General features: G+C 43.0%; 1 protein-coding gene across 1 annotated transcript in view; it reads right to left on the minus strand.

Annotated features, from left to right (window-relative positions):
* The window catches only part of WIPF1 (WAS/WASL interacting protein family member 1), a 36,713-nt gene extending 34,631 nt beyond the window's left edge, over positions 1-2,082 (minus strand). Inside the window, exon 1 of the mRNA XM_019471873.1 lies at positions 2,011-2,082. The gene's annotated coding sequence lies outside the window, so the exon portion shown is untranslated. The remainder of the gene's footprint in view (positions 1-2,010) is intronic.
* Between the last annotated feature and the right edge of the window lie 3,918 nt (positions 2,083-6,000).

The following is a 6,000-nucleotide window of genomic DNA, read 5'->3' on the forward strand; positions in this document are numbered from 1 at the left end:
ATCTGGTCGTTACCTTGCCAGCTGCTAATGATAACAACTCAATACTTTCCCGCAGTGCACAGTATAATGCAGTCATTTTATTTGTTGACTCCCAAATTAGAAAAGCAAAATCTCCTCAGGAAACTCAGGAACAGCATGTCACCTTCCCTCCCTGAAAAGCGGAGTACAGGATATACTGTACCATACATATGGAAGTGTTTATTGCCTTTAAAATAACTATTCAGCTTTTATCAATAACCAGAAAAATTTAAAGTCACTGTCAACAAGGAGACTGACATACAGAACGATAGACAGCAGGGCTGGACAGAGGGCATCTACCCTTCCCCCTCCCCTGAGTCACTATCAATTATGTAATTCCTGGCAGGTATTTATCTCTTCTCTCCCTAAAAATCTCCAGTGACGGAAATTCTGCAATATCCCTCAGTCACCTACTTTGTTAGCCTTACAGCTAATGAAGCTTTTCCCAGTACCTAATCTAAACCTCCTTTGCCATGATTTCATTTGCTATTTCTCATCCTATTTACAACTGATGTGCAGAACAATTTATTCCTTTCCCCTTCATGGCTATTTGAAAACTGTTTACATGCCTCTCTGATCTTCTTTTCTTTAGGCTAAGCAATCATATTTCCTCCAGTCTTTCCTCGCGGGCTGTATTTGGTCCATCTCTCATCATTACTGCTGTTCCTAGGACGTTCCATAACCCCGTATCATATTTGAAATGGGTGAGGGTGACACAATTCACCATCTTTATATCAGTATTGCGTTGTATGTTCTTTTGCAGCATCCAATTTACTCATTTGAAATAAATTATAAATGTCAATTTAAAAATACTCATATTTTCCCTATACACATGTCTCCCTCCTGCAAACAGGCCATCCTTTCTAACAGGTATGTTTGGCTACTGATCCCACAGTAGTACCATCTTTTTTGGTCCTCTAATGTGGAGTAACTCTCCAAATACTAGGCTTTGCACCAATCGTCATCCTGGCAGCAGTTGTTCATGCTCAGTATGAGTTGTGGAGCAACGAATGAAGCGAGACATTTGTCTGCTCCTAGGGCTAACTCTTCCCTCTCACATCTCCCAAGCCCGGCACCCAGATTTCTCCAGACTGTCGTTTCCAAAGCAAGCATGCTGCTGAAACTACATCAAAGCATCAACCCACAATAGGCCCTATCAAGAAGAAGCCCAGAATGGTTTTGTGCTCATGTCTACAGAGAACCAAAATCCCAAGTGCCTCTGGGACCCTCCCAGCATCAGTTTCTACCTGGCCCACTAATCACAAAGAAGCCACAGTCAGGGCTTACAACACAGTGCATTTGAGATAGGAAATAATATTTGATCTGCTGGACGGCACCAGCTCTAGGTCAGCACGTTGCAGCCTATCTACAGCACAAGCTTTCTGCTTGAGCCTCTGCTGCAGTGAAAACAAAATTAAAAAGTAAACTCACTGTTCTTTCTTTCTGATTCACTATGTGTCTCAGTGGACCTTTTCATACCATTTCTGTTCATTAGCACCAAACTCTGAACATTTCAGCCTTCACTGTGCAGTTTTCAAGTGTAACGTCATTTGCTCTAAGTCAGGACAACTACAAATTCAGAGTGCCTGGTCAAATCATATCTTAGGTCTCCTGACATACTTGTGAAGTCTTAAATCACTCCACTGTTAGTCCTGTGCAACTGGAATGAAAAAAAGCCCGCTGCACATGTTAAAAGCTTGTGGATTTGGCAGAAAATTTGATGTAACCTAAGGCACCTAAATCTGACAATAGGAAAGGTGTGCCATATCAGAGCGTGTCAGTAAACTGGCGTTGCCATTAATCCTGCCCTGGAGAAGAATGACTCCTATATTGTCACACTGCAAATCAAGACATGAGGTGGCTCTATGGCTTCTGACTGTTGTAGGCCAGGGATGACACACGCCGGAGACATGTTTCCCTGTGCTGCTGCTCACACAGTGACTGCTCCCCACTCCCGTCCCTCTCCCGGTGCAAACCCCACGGGCTCTGTACCTCGTCACCAGCAGGAGAGATGCTTGCACGGAATAGGAGGCCTGGCAAATTCAGTCCAGCATACACTTGATGAAGTTAATTAGATTGCAATAATATTTCCCAGGTTGCACATTCCTGCAAGGAAGGAAAAAAAAAGAACTATTAATTGTGAAACCGAAACGTTGGGGACCACAGAGCCTGGGTATGTATCTATTATGCACTTCTTTGCGTAAGTAGAAATTCTGCACGGGAAACTGGCAGCGTGTAAAGAGGAGCCCGCCTCCATCTAAAGAGGAATCAGAACAGGAAAATACACTGACTGTGCTCTTCATATCAGTCCCTGAGGCCAAAGGGCCCGATTCGTTCTCGAACAAATTTGAGATAATTCCCCCGACTTCAGCATAGCATAGTAAAAGCCAATATAAATGGTGGACTGAAAGCAGAAAAGCCTAAAAACATGTGTGGATGGATGTGGCGGTAAGACTGAACGGAGTTATCCACTGCTACAGTTGCTCCTCTTAGAAGAGCCATGGTTCACCGACCAGCTTTGTAATAAGGAGGCTTCTCTCTAGTTTAGGCTAGAGAAAAAACGCATGCAAAAGCTGAAACAAATCAACTACACAAAAGTAAAACCGACCTCCTTCAGGCTTTAGATGCTTTTAACAGCTAATTACAGAAATGATTTGCAGAACTTGCATTCAAGTGTGTGTGGGGAAGGAAGGGGGAGGGAACGGCCAGCAAGATGTGACAGAGACGTGCTGCAAATAATGTCCCAGCAAAAGATACCCTTGTCCATTTGATGTATTTAATATTAAAACAACAAAATGTCTTTAACAATCCAGTCAATTTAAAATAAAATATAAGAACAGTAACCATTCAGCATTTTATGGATTTACTTCTATTTAGAGATCAAAGTCTCAAGACTCCAATCTGTCCCTGGTATGAAACCTTTGCATACACTATGTGGTGAAACGAAACCCACAAGGGGATCCTGCTATAAACTCTCTGAAGCTGGCCTGTGCAGTTCAGGTTTGCATCTTAACTCCTATTTTTTCCCTTGCAGAGAGTAGGGCAACCCTGTGCCGTTGAGCCAACTGCACGGTGGACACAAAGTTAACAGAGCAATGCAGCTGAGTAGCTTTTGGGTAGCAAAACTGGCCAGTGATTAAAGTGGCATTCTGAGTGGTTTATTCTGTTTGTTTGCAGAATTAAGGATACTTTAAAGTTGCTTTCATCTAACTTTGAAGCTCTCTCAAACTTACAAACTTTTATACTAATGGTGTCCAAGGGAAAGGAACCAAAATAAATAATTTAAAAAAAAAAATCATACAGAAAAATGAAATTTTCTTCCATAGATGCTATGAATATGTGCAAACACATACACACAGTCTCCCTTCCTTCTGAAGTTCAGTAAAAGAGGAGGGTTTTTTTCCTGAGCACAGAATTTGTCCCCATCTGGTTCCATTTTTTACTATTTTCTTTTTTTGGTTTCTTTCTCTCTCATTCCAATCCATATTTATTTCCTTTTGTTTAGTCTGTACTCTTTATTCCCTTTCCTCTTTTTGCAGATTTCCTTTTTAATTTGTTAGGGAAAGAAACATTCTTTCCCTGGTTTTCATAATGCAAGCTGGTGGAACAGGCGCATTCAGAAATTCCCCCTCTCCTACACCCTCTCCTGCTCTTTCCCTCCTCTTTCAGTCCTGGTTGCCTGTGCTCACTCCTGGTAGCAGAGTAAAAGTGTTAGGCTTTATTTATTTAGGAAAGTGTATCAGTTTATTTTTTAATTCAGTTTCAAATACCTGGCGCAAACCACTGTGTGGAGGCTCAAATATATTATTTACGAGCCATTATATTTAGCTTAAAACAACTCCTAATCTCTTTGAGATGAGCTGCTATAAGGCAGGATTAGGCTGAAATGAAAATGTCTGCAGCGGGATTTTACTAAATTGGTTTTAAATCACATTCTTAGTTAAACAGAGTTGAGTTTCACAGTGCTCTGGGGAAGGCTATAAACCCTAATAAAGCAGAAAGGATGACTTTGGGCAGAACTTTGGCTCTCTTTGCAAAACTTGCCGGTTTTACAGAAGCAGAGAAGCCCAGCTAAGGCCAGAGCCTTCTGCATGGGAAACTCCAAAGCTCAAAACCTGAGAGCAAGCTTTGCAAGGCTGCGGAGAGTGACACCCGCAGAGCTGTAAACTGCCAGAAACGTGGCCCTGCTATTCCCAAATTGTGGAGACCCTCAGCACCCCGCAGCAGAGCCAGACCCAGCATCTGCCTCCCTGGGCAGGAGGTGGTGAGGAATTCCCCGCTCGAGCAGCCTGGTCCTTCCTGAACCGCTGCATTCATTTTACATAGATGTGTTTACGCTGAGATCAGGGTGAATGCACTAGGTGGTATGAGGAGGGTAAAACAGCAGTGCAACTTAGTCTGTTTTTCTACAGAATCAGGGAAATGCTTTTAAAAAGATTTGGGAAGAAGTATGGACAGTTTTAGGAATACTTGCCTGACACTCAAATCTCTGATTGTAATCTCTGGCATGCCCTTGGTACAGCATCTGTCATCCCCAACAGCTGCATTTAGTGATAGAGCATGACCACTTCCACAGTCCAAGCCCCTCCGCCTGGCAAGCTGTGACCTTGCCTAGCGAGCCAGGGAGTCTCTGCACAGAGCAAGCACCTTTGCCGTTGACCGCCGCTGCTGGCACTGGCTGCGCAGCTGTCACCTCCTCTTCCCCCCACGCTCTCCCAGCACCACGTGTGCCCTGCGCTGGGATTTAGTTGTAGTTCAGGTTCTGTGAAGCACTACTACAATATTCTACATTTCATCATCCTGAAGTTTATTTTCTTTTTAACTTTCACTCCGACTTTGCATTCAAAATTTTTAATTAATCACAATTGCCTAGTAATATTTAAAAGTAATGAATGCATTTTTCTGCAGGAATACAAAATGTACATCCCATTGAACAGCCTCCCTCTGAGAGTTCCCAAGTTCTCCAGCACCAAACTGGTGCTGTTTCATTCCTGATACGGTGCATTCCCAAGCCAAAACCCTCCAGCACAGAAAAGCTGGGATGGAATTCCTCAACAGGAATCACCAGGAATGAGAGAAAACCTTAACAAGAGACTACACCAGTAAACTCCAACAGAACACCTATATACTTAGTACAGCCAAAACAAAATAAGTTCTCGCTATAGTCAATAGCTTTAACCTGCGCTTGGAAAAGCACTTTCTGGTATTTATTAACACTGAACACTTCTATTAAAAATCCAGACCTTTTGTTCATTATATGAAAGTCTTAACAAGACTGAGAAGATTTCATTCGCACTTCTAACGTGACTCAGGTCCATACTGCTGTCGTACAGCAAGGCAGGCTCCAAGCTTCTCACAAACCAAGCTAACTCACAGAAGAGCTTCCCATTTTTGCCCCGTAAGGTCCTGCTCTGAAAGCCCATGTCGCTCGCTACCTGCTAACACAAGTGCCATACTGACCACTTCTTATTCCCCCCCCGCCAAAAATCTGTGAAAATACGTATGCAGAACCCCTGTAGGATGGTTAAAGAGACATTTTAAGAGGACTAACCTGTGCTATTTGAATCCGTTGGACGTCACCCGGTTCTGAACTTCCCCAGCAGCTTCAATCTCGTTTCCTGTAGAGCTGCACGTGACACCACACTTCCTCACCACACCTTGCTAGACTCGCTTCACTTACTTTTAAAAACCAGATGAAGAAACTGTCCCTCACAGCATGTTTAAGAGCTTTCTGCTCTCGTGTTGAACCACTGACATTTCTGCATAGCCAAAGAGCCCTCCTCTATTGCCTTCTGAGTCACTCCATGATTCAATGGACCTTTTTGTACTATTTCTTTGTATTAATACCAAACGCTGAATGCGATTCTGTTACAGTATGTTCACTGTCCCCCCTCTTCTTTTAAAAAGGAAACAAATGCAATAGTGGAGATTGTAATTACACTGCAGGCGTGGGAAATTTCAGTTCAAGGATATTTGTTTATC

This window comes from Aptenodytes forsteri, unplaced genomic scaffold (genome assembly GCF_000699145.1).
Source record: "Aptenodytes forsteri isolate BGI_AS27 unplaced genomic scaffold, ASM69914v1 Scaffold257, whole genome shotgun sequence".
NCBI classification, from domain to species: domain Eukaryota; kingdom Metazoa; phylum Chordata; class Aves; order Sphenisciformes; family Spheniscidae; genus Aptenodytes; species Aptenodytes forsteri.